This window comes from Stegodyphus dumicola, chromosome 3 (assembly GCF_044657685.1).
Source record: "Stegodyphus dumicola isolate Sdum_Otavi_A_Nest chromosome 3, ASM4465768v1".
Classification (NCBI taxonomy): Eukaryota; Metazoa; Arthropoda; class Arachnida; order Araneae; family Eresidae; genus Stegodyphus; species Stegodyphus dumicola.
The window spans coordinates 88158243-88178939 of NC_140770.1; the positions used below are offsets into that span (position 1 = coordinate 88158243).

At 33.7% G+C, this 20697-nt stretch overlaps 1 long non-coding RNA gene across 5 annotated transcripts in view; it reads left to right on the forward strand.

Annotated features, from left to right (window-relative positions):
* LOC118200197 (uncharacterized) overlaps window positions 1-20697 on the forward strand; it is a 319672-nt gene that overhangs the window by 214664 nt on the left and 84311 nt on the right. For 4 of the 5 annotated variants that reach the window (XR_015039998.1, XR_015039997.1, XR_015039999.1 and 1 more), the window contains 2 exons: window positions 828-914; window positions 16822-16951. This is a non-coding gene — a long non-coding RNA (uncharacterized LOC118200197). Of the gene's footprint in view, window positions 1-827; window positions 920-16821; window positions 16952-20697 lie in introns of all 5 variants that reach the window. The other variant, XR_015039996.1, reaches the window with a different exon arrangement.

The window sequence follows — 20697 nt, forward strand, 5'->3', positions numbered from 1 at the left end:
CTTCAACTAAAAGCCTTTCAAAGTTAATAAAGAAAATCCCGTAAAATACTGTCAGAGTTTTTCTCTTTTAAATACAAACCATTTTCTTCCATGCTCCTTTGAAATCCTTACACCGTGGCGTCCTCAACCTTCCCTCAATTTAACCTCAGTAGGGACTCGTTTCTCTTTTAGAGAAAAGTATATAAGGGGGAGAAGGAGAGAAAAAAATGAATCCTGTTTCTGCCTAGAATTTATTTTTCATTCTACTTAGAACAAGGAATAGAGGAAACTATTCAAAAAAGGAGAAAAGGAATCCAAACAATTGCAGAAGCAAAGAATACACATTGGAGCTAAAAAAATAAAATAAAGAGAAACGGAGTGAGCAAGAGTATTAAAAGAATATAATCTGTTGCGAAGAGGACGGGGGGAGTAAGAGAAAAGCAATCCACATTTTACGAATCGTTTATTTTTGAAGTTATGTTTTCTTCTGCAGATACTGTATTCTTTAAACATCCATGTTTTTGAAACGCGTACATGGAATAACCACGCAAAAGTAGATTCATTTTTCTGTCCCCCTCCCCGAACTTTTCGAAAGAACAATGGGAAATATGCAGAATTATATATTTGTTTCACTTTAGTATAAGAAATGTTTTGGGTTTATTTAGGATTTTGTTTTGCTGTGTGTCTGAAAAGTATATTTCATTTGTAGATATGTTTTTGAACTTTATCTAAACTATATTTTAAATTCTCGCGTGTAAGTATCTAGATATTTTGATAGTTTGATTTATCTTGAAATTGAATTTTTTGGTGTTAGGAAAGTTTACAGTCTTATCTTTTCATTTCTTTAGGTCAGGTTACTTTTCGCAAACAAGGCAGAAATCATCTTCACTACATGAGAAATTGCTGCTGTGAGATCAACTGTCTAAATTTGTAATGTGAGGTGCTTGTATTAAATAGTTTCCTATTTAAATGGAATATATAAGACTTCTTAGTATTTTATATACTGGACATAAGAAATTATTCATAAACATTGTACACATTGTTATTATTATTATTATTTTAATTGATAACTTTAGATTTTTATTATTGCTACGAATCATAAAAGATTTTTGCAATGCTATATATTACATATTGTTTTCTGGAGCAGTTACACATAATGCTGGGTGGATTTAAAGAACCGGCACTATAGTCTTATTCGTTGTCAAGCTGTAATGTAAACATATAAGGTATGGCTTCTCTTTGTTTATTGCTTATGAAGCAATGAAGTAAATTATTTTAGTTGAAAAGTTAGTTTCAAAGAAAATAAAGAAGGTTAAAAGCTCTAGAAAGTTTTTGGAAGATTTAAAATAAGACTTTATGGCTTATTCCAGGGATGTTCAGAGTTTTCCAGGGTACGGGCTATTTTAATTTTTTCAAGGTGTTGCGGTCCACTCAGTGGTGTAGGTGTAGCAAGCTAAGAAACAAGGTCTACATTATTTATTAGTCCAAACGGACTTGAGTCCCGAAGGACTATTACTTTCGTTTTGGCATTTTGCGTCGGACGGATAAATGTCGGTTCACTTTTCAAACTGTTGCGATAAAATGTTAGAGTCCTGCATTATATTTGAAGAAATTAAATAATGAAAATCTGCGTAAATGTATGTATATTTCTCACATTGTCATAAAATAACGGTACATAGAGTCATCGAATTTTGAATAACGTAATACTCCAACGAATATGAGCATGTGGAAGACCAAATTTGAAATTTGAAATTTGTTTTATGATCGATTTCCTATTTTTTAAAACTTTGACGAATTTTTGATTAACAAACTCAAGGATTTCAAAGCGAGCAATGGCAAGGTTGTGCAGAAAAAACATTTTTATCTCCAGCGCGTGAGTCTCTGTATCGGAAATTCTAAAGATATGCTCGCTTTAAAACTATTTTGCGATATTGCTGTTGCACTGGATCTTATGGTTTAAGTGCGAGTAACATGATATTTAATAAAGAAAGGTAACACATAAAATACTAATTCAGAAGTCAAACAACAAAAATCAGCGTTATATTTACAAAATTTTCACAGGACTAGTTTCGATGGTTTTACCGAACCACCATCTTCAGCTGCAAAACCGCAAATGAACAAGATAGGAAATAATGATTAGATAAGAATGTAATTATATTAATTTAATATAATTATGATAATATGTAATTAGATAAGAATCTTATCTAATCATTATTTCCTATCTTGTTCATTTGCGGTTTTGCAGCTGAAGATGGTGGTTCGGTAAAACCATCGAAACTAGTCCTGTGAAAATTTTGTAAATATAACGCTGATTTTTGTTGTTTGACTTCTGAATTAGTATTTATTCGGCGTGTTATTGTGTCTTAACACACAAAATGTTAAAAAACGCCCCTTTGGACGTAATTTAAAATCTGAAACATTTCAGATTTTTTTTTATAACTTAATATTAAATACGGAATATGTTCTTACCTACCTAACTCTACATAAAAATACTTATGCTTTTAAAACCACGTTTAAATCAAAACGCAAGATACAAACATAATAATAATAGTCACAAATATAATAATTTAAAATGATGCATTTTTTATCGAACAATTCAAAGTACGTTAAAAAATGAATCATTTTAATCTAAAGTTAGTTCTCGAAGTTATAGTTTGGAGAAGACTTGGTCTGCATATTGTCCGCCAGTCTTGAAAATCTCGGTATATAATTACTAACTGGTAATCTTGCACTGGATTCTAAGTGGTCGTCTGTGATACGGGAACGGTATGTTCTCTAAATTATATTCATTGTTGAAAATGCAGATTCGCACAGGTAGGCACAGCCAAAGAACAATGTTAAATGAAATGCTTCATCCATGAGATCCCAAAAGTCATCCTTAGGTTCTGAACTACATACTTTTAAAAATATATCATTTTGAAGGAGAAAAACTTTTTCTCTCAAGAGATAAATAGAATATGTAAGTTATATTTTCAACTGGTTCTTCCACATCAACATTGTCAAATGGGTAACAAATGATGGTTAAGTAATTCTTGAAAACGTCTCTCAAATTCTGAGTGAAGTTTTATTATTTCAGCATAATATTTCTCTTCGTTTAATGTACCTCCGTTTTTAAACAACTCGTCAGAAATATTTTTAAAAAATTCAGTTCGTTCTGCCTCAGCTGGGAAGATATTAGCTTGTTTTGGAAAGTATTAACAACAAAAGGCAAATCCATCAACCAAACGTCATCACCAAGTTCAAAGTATTATTTATCATTTGATTCCAAAAAATCTCTTACCTCTTGTAGTAGGTTCCTGAATCTTTGTAAAAATATACTTCTGCTGAACCAAAGACCATGTGAATGATATAATAATTCAGATCAGATTAATCATTTGAATATTAACCAGATCCATCTTCTTCTATTGGGCCCGAAATATTCTTCTCTGAAGCGTTCTTCCTCGAACTGAGTTCACAGGTTTCATGCAGATTCTCATAACATGACGCATATTTAGAATTTACAACAGAGGTTTTGTTGGTAAATAATGCAACGATAAGTAAGGAAATGCGGTATGTCATTGTCTCTGATCAGAGCCAGATTTAGACTTGATAAGGCCCTAAGCTATTTCAGATATGGGGCCCTTTATAAGTCTGTTATAATATATTTTAATACTATTTATACTAGTATATTTTAATTTTTGGGGGATCCCCCAAGAAAGTGGGGCCCTAAGCTATAGCTTGTGTAGCTTATACGTCTGTCTCTGATACACGTAGCCAAAAATCCATTGACTGGGCCAGTCATTGATGGGGGTTCCATCAGCTGTCATCGGTATAACTTTATCAATTGGAATTATTTTACCCTCTATGTATTTTTTGAAGGCACAGTAAACATCTTCACTCGTCGTTTCTTCTTTAGAGGAAATGTTAATTATTCTTCTTTTACACTCATATCCTTGGTTATAAAAACGCAAAGTCGAAAAATATCAACCATCTCCGTAGATTTGTCAAACTGCAAGGAAATGCAAATGCAGTTTAGTTATATCTTGGGTCAGCTGATCAGCCAGATCGGAACTCATCATTTCTATACTGCGCGTGACAGTTCTACGCGAAAGTTGTACGTATTTAATTGAGGAAATAATTTCATTTTTGTTCGTGAATGAATCAAATAACGATTTGTAGGCTTCAAGAAACTTCTTTTTTATCATTTCTCCATCTGCGAAAGGTTTCTTATGCTTTGCTAACACATAACTCACACGGAAAGATGCAACTGTTGCAGCCTTAGATAAGTCTTGGGTTTAATAAAATATGATTGCTGTCCGATTAATTGCGATTTGAATTCTCTTAACTTTTGTTTACGCAATTCGTCTTTTAATGGTAAATCTGTATCCAAACTTCCCTGCATGCTTTGAAATGCATTTCAACTAAAAAAAAAACTGTTATACCTATTTTGTATTATAATTTCATGGTTTTTCTTTTCTTAACACTTGTTTCGACCTCTTTTAAATTGTTTACTTGTTTCTTCTTTCTTTAAACCACCTCTTTTAAAATATGACAGGTTTACTATTTTTATTACAAAGACACAATAACACAAAATTGTCAAGACGAATATTCGAAGAACTTGAGCGACCGTAGAGCGTGGACGTATGCAAAGCAGCGAACATACGTATACCGATGAAACTGTAACCGATCCATATATTTAATCGTCAGCGTGCGCTTCAAGTGAAGGTACATGAATGTGTATTCATTGAATCATTTGCTGAACTAAACAGTCGTCGCATCGTCTGTGTAAAGCCGATTCTTAAGTCTAGCTGGCGTCGGTTTTCCATTAATACGTTTCTTTTGGTATGCGCGTCTTAGGTCTTAGTAAAGGCGGTCACCTCATAATGCCTTGGTAGTCCACCGGTCGATCGCGATCGGCTAAATGCCCACCCCTGTTCTATAGGAACTGTCTCGTATGCACATGGGACCCAACCTATCGGCCATTCGCAGACAACTCATTTGGCATCAACTGCATCAGGACAAGTTTCCAGTCTTATTAACTCGGCTATTTTTAGTCACGAACATTAATAAAAAAAATAAAAAAAAGCCAAGTAATATGACTGAATTTGACAAAGCTCACGAGGATTATCTGCTTAAGAGAAGAAATGCCTTCATAAAGGAATGAAGGGAAACTGGACACGGGGAAATGAACGTGGGATGTTCAACGCATGACGAAAACTATGAAAAATCAACCATGCACAGGCCGTTCGCCTGGTATCAATTCCCAGTCGAACTACCAATATTCAACGGTTTTAACCACTTGGCCACTGGTGAGGCCGGAAAAAGCAGGAGCGTAGAATTTGTTTTTTAAATGCTGCTAAGAAGTATTCCCGCAATAAGGAATATTTCTTTAAATGAAAGTTTTTTTTTTAGCTTATTGAAAGCGATTACTTGTTGATTTCTGTTAAAGAAGAAGGAAACAAATGACGCCATAAAATTAATTGCATTTAGTGGAATTCAAACCAGCGATGGAAATATGTTAGAAAACTTTTAGGAAAGTCAATTAATTTCAGCATGAAAATCATGTTCTCTTTATGTCAATTTTACAATCCACATAGGATTATTCATGTAAATTAGGAGTTGTCGGGAATTCTGAAACCTTAATAAACTTATTATGACAGCAAATTTTATATAACGAAAATATGGGATAATTTCCGTTATAGGAACCCAAACAATTTTTTAGAGAAAGACAGACACATGTGCCAGCGTTGTCTATTAGCCACCTTTAAATTAAATGCGTTATTTTCACAACAGTGTTATGGCCTCCAGGTAAGGAACACGGATGCAAGTTGTACATCAAAGAGACAACTCTGTTAAAGAAATGTATCTAAAAATAACTGAAATCGATTACTAAACGACATGGAATCAAATCATAAATGCAGCAACGTGATATTAATAGCATTTTGGAGAAAACCTATTTTAAACTGTTATGTGTAATTTGCATAATATTAAATTCTGTATAAAATTAAAAAAGTTAATAAATAAGGTACCAGAAGTCTGCGTAGCCCGACCCATGTAACCAAACAAGTTGGTCTTATGGACGTAACAAACCACGACCATTAAAAAATAACTTATTTTCTGCCTTTTTAACTGGACTTTCGTGGTGTAATTAGACAGCACGTCCAACTAGCATCATGAGATCCGGTGTTCGAATCCCGGCGAGGGCATTGTATATTTTTTATGCTCCTGTATCGATATAACCTAATGACTCTACATTTCCTTTTACAGACAAAAACTATATTTAATTGTCCACGAAGTGGCCTGGTTAATAGAAAGACTATGTCTTCCTCTACAGTAGCTAAGAAAATTTTTCTGAGTGTACTTTTGAGAAATCTAAAAAGTTGAGCATTAAAAATAATTATATTATTAGAATTTGAGAGTAACAGAAAAATGTTACTAAATCATATTGCCAAATATCAACTCATAAAAAACTAATATTTCAGAAAAATAAGTGTTTATTACAGAAATTTAAAAAATGCCAGATGTTTAATATCCCAAACGAAATGGAGTTAGGAAAAATTGAAAGAAAGATCTTCTTATTTTGGGTTTCTAAGTGACGAAAAATTAATATCATTGGTTTTGTGAACTTTCCGTTATAGGAACCGTTAAGTAACAACTTATAACTTGACACTTAAATATCCGATTGACATAAACGTTGCAGAATTTCAATCATAAATATTTACTTAAAAAAAAAAAAACTCACTGTTTCTGTAATTCTGGTCACTAAAGCAGATTTTAAATTAAACAACCCTCGCTTGTATTATAAGGTATTTCTCCCGCCTTCCTGGTATGCCTTCGTGGTGTGGTGGTCCGCACGCTGGGCCCGTATTCCAGAGGTCCGTGGTTCGATTCCCAACGAAGGCATTGCTAATTTTTCAATCTCTCTTGCTTCCAAAAAATCGTAATGTCTCTTTAGTGGCGCCTACACTAAAAGGGTGGTGGATGATGATTTTCCACAACCAGGATTTGGCGATTGGGTCCCCTAAAATCCCAGTCGCCCTTTAAAAGGGGGAAGTATATAAGGCATTTCTCCGGTCTTCCTGGCATGCCTTCGGGGTGTGGTGGTCTGCACGCTGGGCGAATATTCCAGAGGTCCGTGGTTCGATTTCCGGCGAAAGCGTTGCTACTCTCTTGCTTTCAAAAAACCTAATGTCTGTACAGTATGATTTAAAAGTAATTCACGAATGTAATTTACTTGAATCGTATCCATATTATCTGGAAGCAGCAGTAAGAATATTTTTACGTTACCTGTTAGAAAAAAAAAATGGTTCAGCCAACTTAAAATAATAAAAACGGAATAAGATCTGCACTTTAAAACTTTCAAATACGGCAATTTTATGAGCATTTTCAAACATTGTCGAAACATGCCTGTTTTTTCCTCCGCGAATATTCATTTAAGCACCACCGAAGCTTCTAGAGTAAAGGTAAAACGATAAATGTTTATTTAGGATCTATACTTTTTCATTTTCTAAATTCCTGTTTGATCTTAAAGAGAACTTTTGAAATCTAAGATCCTTCCTCTCTTACTTATTGGCTGTCTAGACTAAAATATCATTAACTATTTCTCAGACAGAAACTAATTAAAAACGTCTAAATAACCTAAGAGCAGGTAAGCCAAATAAAACATTTATTAACATCACAGCCTGTAGACAATACAGCTATAAGACAATACCAAAAGATTCTTACCTAAATAAAGAGAAATAGTTTATATTTCTTTAAAATATAGTTCCTGATTGGACAGTATTCGAGTACAGAGTATTTTGTACATATTTAAATAATTTTAGTGAAATTCTATGTGAAATTGTAGTATTTTTAGTATTATGTAAGATGAAATGCTTGAAAAAAGCGAAGCTTCGCCTGAAAGACAAAGTTACAGGGACCATCTAACTAACATTCAGGTAAATGGCTTGGTGAGATATCGGCAAGCTGGCACTGGTTTTGTCGACAAATGTTTTCCGCCACACTTGGCGATCATTTGGAGACATTTGGGTACATTCTCTGTATAATTGTAATTGGTATTGCATTTGAATAACTAATTAATCCCTGTATGTAACTGCAAACACAATAGGCCCTTATATAGTACATTTCCAGTAAAATTTTGAGAATTTGTTTATGTAGTTGTGACTATGTTAGCAGAACAAGCCTACGAAATTGATAGCGAGAAGATTAGTGGGGAAGAGCCTCGAGCACCATATAGGTAACTAAACGATCTTCTGTAGTCTCAATTTTGAGGGAAAGCACCACGGAGGTGGGTCCAAGAGTCTTCCATTCCTCTTCCCCAACCACCAATCTGAAAGAAAGCGTTTTCAGCCTATATTTACAGTGCCCCCATGCACAACAAACACATTTGCAAACATGCATGCCTTCCCCGAGATTCAAACCTGGGCCTTCGGTATGGTAGTCAGAGTCACTAACCACTATCCCATTTGGGCGTGTTCCCATTCGAGGAGTGGGAGGTACTAGAGAGTTCTCGGTGGCCGGGTGGAAAAATATGTAACACTGGGGAAAGCATTAGTTTCTCCGTTGTTAGTTCAGAGCTGACTTCGGAGTAATGGGATATCTGTAAGAGCTTCGCCTTTTAGATGCGCTTTGCAGTTCGTCGTGATTAGCATTCCTAATACTTTGGAGTGTAACTACTGATTGCGCTATTTGATACCGAGAAGGTTCTGTGTGCATTCGACTCATTACGAACATCTACGCACGCAACAGTACAGTTCCTGAAGTGTGCCAGCATTCCTTCTTTTAACGCACAAAGAACCTCGTCATATTCCTTTGGATTGGATTGGATTATTCAATTATGGCAAAGCACACGAGGGCTATCTGCCTAAAGGGATGGATGCCTTCGTGGAGGACGTTCTAAGGGAAACTGGCTCGTATACACGTTACACATTCAATATTGCTTTGAAACACAGGTATCAGGGCCGATTTAGGGACCTTACAAGACTCGAAGCTGCGGGCAGCCCTGCAAAATGTTATACATTTACAGCAAATCTGCAACCGATTACCGATTACAATGCGATTTCTCAAGAGAAATGAAATGTGAATGACAATGGTAGAACACCACTATAGAACACGCACGCATACAGGAATATTAACAAAGATAATTTAAACGCCTTATTGAAACTAATCTTTTCCATTTAAAATTTTTTTAATCAAAATTGTCAGTCATCAGGGCCATGACAGCTTGGCTGCCGGCAGTTAGATTCCTTGGCTTAGCTTGGCTGTCGGCAGTTATTGTTCGGCAGATACCCAATGACAACTGCTCTCTATTCTTTCGTTTAGCATACACTTAACTCTTTGCTCTTTTCCTGTAGAAGAACGGGAGAAGTTTGGGTTTACTGCAATTTTCGGATCTCCAAATATGCCACAAATGAAATCCCTACCGATTGGCCATCGAATGATTCACATGTAACTATTACATTTTTAAAGAAGAATTTAGAATTTAAAATCAGGCAACAAAGCAGCCTACGTTTGGAATGCATTCCGAATAAAACTGAATCGATATCGAAGGGCAATCAGACGCAGTTCCGTTTATCCTTCTAATTTTAAATTTCACAAATTTGTGTTTCTCTTCCAATTAGACTTAAAATTCCTTTTAAGTTTAGTTGTTTTTCTTCGACGGTATTCGTGTTTCATAGCGTAATTTTTAAAATACTACTCTAGAAATGGGAGAGTTATATTCTATGCTTTCTAACATATTCACTGCTCTCAGATTATACCGAATATTCAGAAGTATTTCCAAAGTCAGATATTACAACGTATTAGTGTCTATGAATAGATGTTTTTATCTAGAATATTTTGCAATATATGAAATGAGTTCCGGATAAGACAAATATCATACCATTTTTTATATGAACATATAAACATATTTACCGAACACGAATTTCTGGTCAATGCAATTGCTGTCTGCACTTTGTTGAATGTAAACTGGTCTGTATAAAGAGAAAGAGCGTAAAAGCGTTAAGAAAGAAAATTCTGTTAAGGATTCGTTTTAAGGATTCGTTTAAGGATTCGTTCGTTTTAAGGATTCGTTCTGTTAAGGATTCGTTTTGTTAGATGTAAACAGACAACAAAGTGCAAACAGCAATTGCATTGACCAGAAATTCGTTTAATAAACCATCAAAAGAGAAAAGAAAATTAAGTATATTTTTAAGGAAAACGCAAGGTGACAGTGTCATTGCGAGTAAACAACATAATAGTACCGGAAATAAAATGAACGACTACGGTAATAAAAATTCACAATCTGACAAACTTCTTCAGCTTTAAAGAATAAAGATGGAAAAGAGAATACGGTGTCATAAGATTTGTAAATACAATATGAGTTTTTGGGAAAAACTACTTACGAAAATTCAAACATAAAGGAAACAAGTAAAATGGTAAAGGCAACTTCAGATTTAGCTTTAGGTGATAAAAATAATAGTCTGCTAATTTCCAATCTTAGGGAGCGAAGAAGATCTCAAACTCTTAACTGATCTCAGTGAGTAATCTACTCAAGAGATTACGCATCGAGATTGCACAGAATAATTTAAGGATTACTCGATTAACGCATTTATCTTACCCAGGAAGCACGCCCCCAGAATACACGTATAATTCTAGAAATTTAAAGGTATGATAATTTTTTGACATTTTTTTACGAAAGTTATACAAATCAAAAGGACTCAAGTTATTATCAGCATTTCACCCTGTTTTCCACTCACTACTTTTATGAAAATTTTGTGAATTCAAATAGAATTATATGAAACCATTTATCAGATTCATAATATTTTTCATGCATTATTTTCATGCGTTTCATGCGTTTATTAATATCATAAGAAATCTAAAGCGATTGGAAAAAAATTATAAATCCAGAATATCTAGTAACTTTTGAAAGTTTACATTGTTTTGCAATGTTTTTGTTATTGTGACTAATCTCGCTCGTCTGATATCAGAACAATCCCACGAAATTCATTGTGCCATGGAAGCAAGATTGCGCCTGTCGTTGGGAAGAAGTTTGGACACCATACAGCTGACAACACGACTATGCTCAGTTCCCCCCTCCCCAATTTTGAAGGATAGCACCCCGGGGGGGAGGACGGTTTCGAAGGTCTTTCACCCCTTTTCTCCTACCACCAACCTATCGAGAGGACTTTCGTCTCCCAGCGTATATTGAATGCCTCAAGCTGTAAAAAGATTTGCAAACATCCATGCCTTCGAACCCGAGTCCTTCGGCACTCGGGTCACTAACATCAGGGTCACTAGCCATTTTCTTGGTTGGGCTGTTTATTTGGTTCTTTTTTCTGTAAACATTAAAAAAAAAAAAAAGAAGATTATGCAAAATATGTTTTTTTTTTCAACATCACTTTAATTTTATACTCTAATAATTTCTTATTCTATTCATTTGTTTAAAATATTTACTCCGTTTAAAACACTACGGAATTAAAATCTAATCTTGATGATTATTTTCATAAATTTAAACTACTTTAAAAAGCCCACTTGGGTTTACAGTACTAAATTATTCTACAGTACATTTACATCCACATGCATAACAGTATTCATCAGCCTATCAAACATTTTCAGCAAATATCTTCTTTCTCATAATAAAAATTATGGATTTGCTTTAAAAATTATAACCCCTTCATATAAAATCTAATTCAACATTCAGTATGGGTTTAAATTAACGCATAAAATAACGCAAAGGATAAGTCCTTTAAACGATTTATATATAAACAAAATATATGTAAGTCTCGAATAATCAGACTGGATCGAATGTAAAGTAATACACAGAGAGCGTTATACCACACAACGTTTATTGACGAACACCAAAAACGAACTGATACATATACATAATTATGACATCACAGTTTCTTCTTCATGGACCTTATAAGAAATAGACTAACCCAAACGGGTTTTCTCCCTCGTCTGATGCGTTGCCGGCTGTCACCTTGATCACATCCGGAGGAGTAGGGACGACTTGCAGAAATTTAACATTGGTTGCCTATTGCAGCGTATATAATTGTCAAGAAAAAGATGGTTGTAGCGCCTCATTTCACAAATTAGAATTTCTACATATTTTTATTTTTGAAATTGAGATTGATTTTTAAAAATTTAGCATATTTATCAAGCATAATTAACTTTCCAAATAATTATAAAGCTATGCAATGTTTTCAGGGCTGAATAGTTTTTTTAGATTTTCCTATGCTGTAAGGAAATTTGTAACTACTTCTTTTAGTGAATAATATTTTAAATCTGAACTAATAGAAAATTTCAAACAAGCAATTTTCTCTTGCAATTTTTATGCTTTTTATTGGTGTAAATAAGTAAAAAATACTAAAATATTTAAAAACGAATTTTTGAAAGTTTTGTTTAAAATTCTAAATTGTGCTGCTTTTTTAAAATTATAGGTGAGTATTATAGTACAATTCCTGTAAAGGAATTTTATTTCAATTATATTTCATAATACATTATAGTGATAAACACTTTTGACTCCTTAAACATTTTTATACATTTAATTCTAACATAAAATTGTATTTAACCGTAATAATTAATTTTGCTTGTATTTTACAGTGATTATGTTTTTAATTTATTTCTAGTTCTACATAAGTTTTTTTATTTACTGTTAATTTAATTATTAGCCCAAAGGGGCGGTAGCATAGAAAGGATGTTAGTTTCGAAGCTGCATTTTGCGCAGTTTTACTATAAATGTCCGTGTCTCCTTGCAAATTGTTGTTACCAAATATTATCGCCCTGTATTATTCTTAAAGAAATTAAATAATGAAGAATCTGTAAGAATACATGTATGTTTCTCGCCCTGTGACAAAAACGACAGTATCTAGAGCCATCAAATTTTGAATAATGTAATCCTCCACCCGAACTGGGCATCTGGACGGCCGAATTTCGAATTTGTTTTAATCTATTTCATATTTTGTAAAACTTTAACGAATTTTTGATTCACAAATTCAACGAGTTCAAAGCGAGCACTAGAAATAACAGTTTTATCTCCAGTGCGGAAATTCTAAAAATATGCTGTTTTCAAATGTATGTGGTTTACGGGCGAAGAACATGATATTCAATAAATATAGGTAATACACAAAACTTTAAAAAAAGGTTCCTTTTGGGCGTAATATAAAATCTGAGTGCTTCTAGATTTTATTTTATCTTTTCCCCCCCTTCATTACGCTCAGAAAATTTTATGCTCCGAATTTTATGCATTATTAAAATAACTAATCCCCTTTAATGTTAATATAATCGTTTTGTTTAAATAAATATGATCGTTTTGTAATGTTATTATAGTTTGTAAAATCACTATACAACGTATGACATTTAATAATTAAAAAGAGTTATGTGATACAAACGCCATAGGTTTCAGTGTTAAAGTAAAGCAGATCATCCCTACTCTTTCTTGCCGACATGTCGGTGACACGCGCCCCGCCCACTGGGTTAGTCTATCTCTTATAAGGTCCATGTTCTTTTTACAAACACTACCACCATCTACTGGTAATCTAAGGATACATAGTCATAAACTTAAGAATCTATGTAATAATTCCGGAAGCACATAAGACCATTTTCACAATGTGTAGATCTCATTATCTTTATAAATAAGCTTTTTAATCTGAAAGCTTTCAGATTTTACATTACGCCCAAAGAGGCGATTTTTTTTAAAGTTTTGTGTGTTACCTTTATTTATTAAATATCATGTTCTTCGTATTTAAAGCATCAATTCAACAGCAACATCGCAAAATAATTTTAAAATAAACATATCTTTAGAATTTTCGATACACAGTCTCTCGCTGGAGATAAAAATGTTTTTTTTTTCGTACAGTGTTGCCATTCCTCGCTTTGAAATCGTCGAGTTTGTTAATCAAAAATTCTTCAACGTCTGACAAAATATGAAATACATAATAAAAAAAATTCCAAATTCCAAATTATAGCTTTCAGATGCCCATATTCGGTGAAGGATTACGTTATTTAAAATTTGATGGTTCTGAATGAATTTGTGAAGAAAGATTCTTCATTATTTAATTTCTTTAAATATAATAATAGGGTTATAATATTTGGTGGTAACAGTTTGAAAAGTAAATGAACGCAAAATGCCAAAACGAAATTAATAGCCCTTCTGGGCAAGTAAAACCTCTATCCGAATAATACGAAATATTTCCATGTTATGTAATATGCATTACTTATTTAATATGCATATGGATAAAAAATATAAATATAATGCATTTATACTGCACGAGTGTTAAATAACACACCTACACGCAAAATATGTAAATTTTACATATATTCTATTTTTAAAACTGTGTAAGCATTTTGACAAATATTAATTTTTAACCTAATAAAATTAAAAATAGAATTGAAGAGATATTTGTATATTACTTCCTTGTATAAATTCTGTTACATGTAAATTCTAATCGCCTTTATTTCATTCCGTAGAACTAATGTTCCAGTAAAAAAAAAAAAAAAAAAAGAAATAGTTAAGTCATACTTGAAATTACGTCTATGTTTACAATGCTGAAAATGCCTTTAATGAAACACTCAATTCCGTTTCTTTCCACATCAAATCCCCTTAGGCAAGAAGCTAATTTTACAATATATTGATTGAAGAATGGGTAACAAAAATATTTAATTGGGCTTTTTTATGAGTTAAATAGCTGCCAATTATTAACGCAAAGCGGCAAAAGTAAATTAAAGTGAATTATCTTTTCAACCACTGTCAATCGATCGAGTCGCTGAAGTTGAAACAAAAACTTCCAGCGCTCACATACACATACACGCAGCAAGGAAAAAAAAAAAAAAAACTAGAAGAGATGGTAATAAAGAAGAATTCTAGCTTTACTTCATGATGGGAATAAATAATGGATAAAAAATTTATTTTCGACGATCCACTTAAAAGAATTTTTGTTCAGAACCACGCAGAGAAGATAACGATCTTTTTCCACAATTTAAACTGCCAATTACGCTAATACAAAAGGAAAATACTACTACCTCGCATACAGCGCCATCTATTGAATGAGCAAAAAATCACGTTTTTACTGTTTTCTCTCCAAATAATATAATCTCTCTGCAGAGTCTCATCCATTGGAAAGGGAATTGCTTGTGTCCGTTGCAAAAGGATTATAATACCCACTAGGTTTGCCATTTTGAAAATATTTTTAACTTTTTCTTCTGCTCGTCTCGCGAGACTAATGTAACGAAGTTCCAACTTCGTTAAAGATCTTTTCTTTATGTGCTTTATTTTGGAACTTTTATTATAGATCAAACAGCCCATTATTGCGGATATGTTTTCCTTTTCATTCTTTTTTTCTCTCTTCTCCCCCTTTTTTTAAATCTTCATTTGTAAGGCTCTTTTTGTGCGCTTAAACTGGTAGTTAAATTAAGGGATTTATAAAAGAACATAATCATTGGAGCATTAAATGGGGAAAAGATAAATCTATAAAGATATTTTAAACGAAGGCACTTATTTTAAGAAGTTTTTGAAGAAGAACCTCATTTATACTGATAAAAATAGTTAGCTATTTTATAGATTATTAAACCTTCCTGTTCTTATGCATAATGGTGAGTGAAAATCACTAATATTTCGCTTGAAATATTTATTCCTAAAGCATTCCCTTTCTACTCTGCTCGCTTCTCAGTCAAATCTTTTCATTTCATGTTAGTCAATAAAAGCGTAAGAACTTCATTGTTTTAAATTCTTTTATTTATTTAAAACTTTTTAATATGTTTAATTTCTTTGCTTACATTTATATTTTACCGTCCCCACCTCACAGTAGTATACTGGCAGCAATAATAATAATGATGGTGCTAATCAATTGCCCCTATATTTTATAAGGATTAAAAACAGAGGGCCATGTTTTTAACTGAAATAATTGCTTAGAGAGAAAATGGAAATACATACCTTATCAGCTGATTGTAAATTTTTATTCAGATGTTAATGACTATCATTTTTAATACCACATTTCTTCCATTATAAAAGGCTATCGAGTGTAAGACATATTTATTAATTTCACCATTACCAATAGAAAAGTTTTAATTTTAAGAAAATAAAATAAATTAAGGAAAATACTGTATATAAAGCAAATCTGGCTGAGCGCAAAAACAGGCCCTGATTTCAAGATGTCATTTAGAACTGAAATATTTTAACTGAAATATCAATGTTAAATTAATACAAAATATTTTATATCTTTCTTATCAGAAATACTTACAAAATATTTCTTCTTTCTAGTTTTAATTTGGGAAGTTATATTGCAATAATATCGAAAATAGAGTTTACTCGGCAGCAAAGGAGCTAGTGCATGCTAGCCAAACTTGCCAAAACAAGCAGTTTAGGGACCTTTACACAGATTTCTGAACGACAACCAGATGAACCGATGGACAGGACTAGCTGAACCCAATGGTCAGCATGTTTGCACGTGGCATTCACGATCACCGGACTTAATCGTGAGTGGCTTTTACCTTTGGGAATCGTGAAGGATAAGATCTGTGTACCTGCACAACCTATAAGCCTAAACGATCTCTAGGACGGCATCCGTGTAGCTGTCAACTGCATTGCGTGGGATATGCTTCAAGATGTGTGGTTGGAGCTAGATTACCGGTTGAGATGCTTGCTAATAAGTGGCTCGCACATCGATTGTTTGTGATTCTAATCAATGTCATCAGAAACCTTTGAGTTTATGTAACTACTTATAGAAATTTGAGCAGGATATTCCATCTGGTATTAAAGTTCGTTCATTTCGAAATCAGAGACTGTTTTTGTGATCATCCTGTATTTTAACAAGCTATATTGACTTGTAATCAACAATAATATCCATATTTAAATTTATGATTTGAAATTTTTTTATTTTTTATTAGAAATATATCGAAACAGTCTGCAATTCTAAAACACCATCAATTCAAGACACATTCTAATATGTGGTACGAAAACATCTGCCTGGCGCAGTAGAGACGGCACAAAACATAAGAAAGGGAGGACAGAAACAAGGTGAGAAAACACTTTTAATATGTTTAGTATAGTTAAAATGTTGGGACGGTTTTGGGCGGTATACGAGGTAAATGGCGCTACGTACACCGAAACGTCAGCTGACGTAACATTTGAGCGGTAGCGCTCACCGCAGAGCTTTATTACATATAACTCACATTACAACCTTGATGTGGGTCTGCACCGGAGAACAACGTAACCTGAACATTGGATCGGTAGGAGTGGGCTGGTGTATTGGCCAGCAAGATCGCCAGACTTCCCTTGCACTACCTACTTCCTCTAATGCTAGGTCAAGACACTGGTATACGAAGCTCCCATTAATAGTGCTAAGGAACTTGTTGGAGGCATCGTGGCCGCTCCTGGAGAAGTCCGGTACACGCCCGGTGTTTTCCCGAATACCAGATCCTCCGTGCCCCATATGACTACCATTTTTAATTACAGTTTGTAAAATCCTTCAGCCCAAGAAATATGCATGCTAAATTATGCCTACATTTTTTATTTTCACTTAAATGTATCAGTTTTATGTAATTTTTAACTGTTTGTGTAATCAGCAAAGTGTGTGTTGGTAGGTAGGTAGGTATGGCGCGGTCCACCCTCCTGGCAAGCCCAAGCTCGCGTTATGGATTTTCTAGTCCGGCCACGAAGGAAAAACATATGGGACAACACAACATTAAGACATATGGAAGTCTCCAGAAGCATCCATATTGTGTGTTCTTTGTTATTGTTCTATTCCAGTTGCGATTAGTTTTTTTATTTCTTTCTATTATCTTTTTTTGCTGTTCTTTTTGCTTCATTTCCAGTATAAATCAGGTCTTTAAACTCCTCCTTGCTACTCCTAAGGTCTTTTGATAATTCACAATCTTTCGACTCCATTCAGTAGACTCCTAAGGTCTTTTGATAATTCACATAGTGCCTGTTATTTTCCAGCTTTTCGCATAGTATACAGTTTGCATTTTCTTAAACTTTTAATTTGTTTAGGTAAGCCGGGAATCTACCGTGACCTGAAATTCTGAAATTCTAAAATACCATCGATTCAAGACACGAAGGTCTTAATTGGTTATGAGTTTCATTTTTTTCGAGATTCCAATGTTTTCTAAGTAGTCCTTTCTACAGTCTCAATCTTTCCAGTTTTGATTCCATTCTTTATATATATCTAGATCCAATTTCCTTACTTTCCCTTACTTTCCGTTTATATCCCAGACAATCTATTCGTTCAATATTTACCTCAGTAGCAGCACTGTCTGCTGGTATATGTTGTGAGCTATCTCACTTGCCGGACAGTGCATCAGAACAAACCCACGACATTCATCATGGCAAGAAGTACAAGATTGCGCCTGTCTTTGGCAAGAGCCTTTAACACCCTGCAGCTGACAATACGATTCTGCTCAGTTCCGCCCTCACTTTTGATGGAAAGAGACCCTTGGGATGGCTCCGAGGGGGTCTTCCATCCCTCTTCCATACCACTAACCTCTCTAGAAAACATTCTACTCACCGCATAGTTAGAGTGTCCCCATGCCGCACAGACTATATATATTTACAAATAACTGAGCCTTCTCCTGGATTGGAACCGGGGCCTTAGGGTACGGCAGTCAGCGCTGCTAACCACTGTCCCGGTTGGGCGGCTAAAAACTGATTGGGGCAGCTCTTGTTTTATGAAGACATTGTACGTAATTTATAAATCGATTTACTATTTTATCGCTTTTATTATTGTATCTTTATAGATATTTTCATTTGCTTAGTTTACTAAAGATCTATTCTTTTTCATTCATTTATAAAAAGCTCTAAGCGTGTTCTAATACTACCACTAGGACTTAATTTTTAAAATAAAAAGTACTGAAATTGTATAAAATGCCGAAAAAAGACGAGAACGCAAAATAAATGAAATGAATAAATAATGAAAAATTAAATAAAATATAAAAGGATAAAAAATATTAATAAATAAAGTTAATAATAATTAAGTAAATAATGAGTTTAAATATCATAAAAATTAAGTGAAAAAGAGCAGACTGATAAGAAATTAGCATAAATCCAAAAATATGAAGTGAAATAGTTAAAGAACTCAAACGTAAGTATGCTCGTAATAATAAGACATGATACAGAGGATAAAAGTCAGTTTTTTTTCCCTTTCTCTCTCTCTCCTTTTTCCCCAAATTACCGGACGTATACTTCTCACACATTTGTTGAGAACACCCGATTAACTACATAGCCGCCTCATCTCCAAGAAAGTTATAAATGATACACTAGTTGGATTTATTTGATATTACGCTCGTGAGAAAGCGTAAAACAGGTAACTAACTAACATGGGATTCAGTCCCTTACTTTGTCATTCAGATTACAGGCAGCCTCAATAGACTAGTTTCAGTAGACTCATTCAAGGTTAGTAGTCATTAACACTAACCGCTATATAGCCAAGAGTAATGATAAAACCTCAATAGATTAGTTTCAGTAGACTCATTTTCACTACTCATTCAGTAGATTCATCAGTCAATAGTGCTAACCGCTATATAGTCCAGGGTAATGATAAAGCCTTAATAGACTAGTTTCAGTAGACTCTTCCAGGGTTATAGTAAGTAAGCGCTAACCGCTATATAATCCAGAGTAATGATAAAGCAAAATTAAATATTTTTGTTCAGAGGAAAACAAAAATGCACTTAATCGGAGTGAGAAGAAAAATATTTTACTTCGCACTGAGATTCATATATATTTTTATTTCGGCTTCTAATCCAATTAAAACATCTGACCAAACGACCATCAGACCAATCCATAAAAATTTCTTTTTGTGTTCGGGTTTTGACAGGGCAGATTTTCTTCCTCAGCTGATGCTGTGTTTCCACGCATTTTGATTTTTTTGTGAAAATTCCGTCGTTTGTTCTGTTTTTGGCACGAATATCAGTTTTACTAGCTGGTAAATAAAATATGGAGTTACTATTTTCTGTTAACAGTATTCTCCTTTAATACTGAAATTCAGATGCACAATGAAGTTTGATTTCTGATTTGAAGATCCAGTTCGCTCTAACTAAAATTAGGATTTCACTCAAAAAACTAAGAACCTCCAGATCCCGATGACCTCAGCGAAAGTTTTCATGTCTTAAAATAGATACTAATATCACACTGAGCTTGTTAAATTCATAACTTACAAATGATCCCGGCCAAAGTTAACCTTTTTTTAGCATCATAAACTAGTTTTCTTTCACTATGTAGTTTGAGTAAGTCTTGAGTTTTTACTTTTCCGGCACATATCCGTTATGTTTACCATTTTTAAATAATTATTATTTTCCACAGCATGATCAAAATAGAAATATCGGTTGAAATAAATCCTCGGAAAGACCCTCTGTTTCTTTTTCAGCTATGCTTCAAGTTTCTAAAAAACGATACTTTACTTGGTAACAGGCTTGATCAGCAGAATTTTGAAAGAAAGCCAGAAACAAGAATAAATATCTAAAATAAGCTAACTTTACCTAAAAAGCATTTTAAATCTAAATTTCGAAACAAAAAAACTCAGCTTTTCATAACAGTAATCTCTGAAACGTATTGTAAATTGCACTAAATTCAGGGATAAACAAAACCAGATCTATCTTCTTGCTTGAATGCTAAGCAGCATGCAATTAAGGAAAAACTGGTCAACCATCTGATGTTGCAGAGGAAAGGGGCGGTTAAATTTTTCTCTTTGCTCGCGCGACACAACGCTATATCATTAATGATGATGCATTATAGATAGCATGCAGAAGCAGATTTAGATAACACACAAC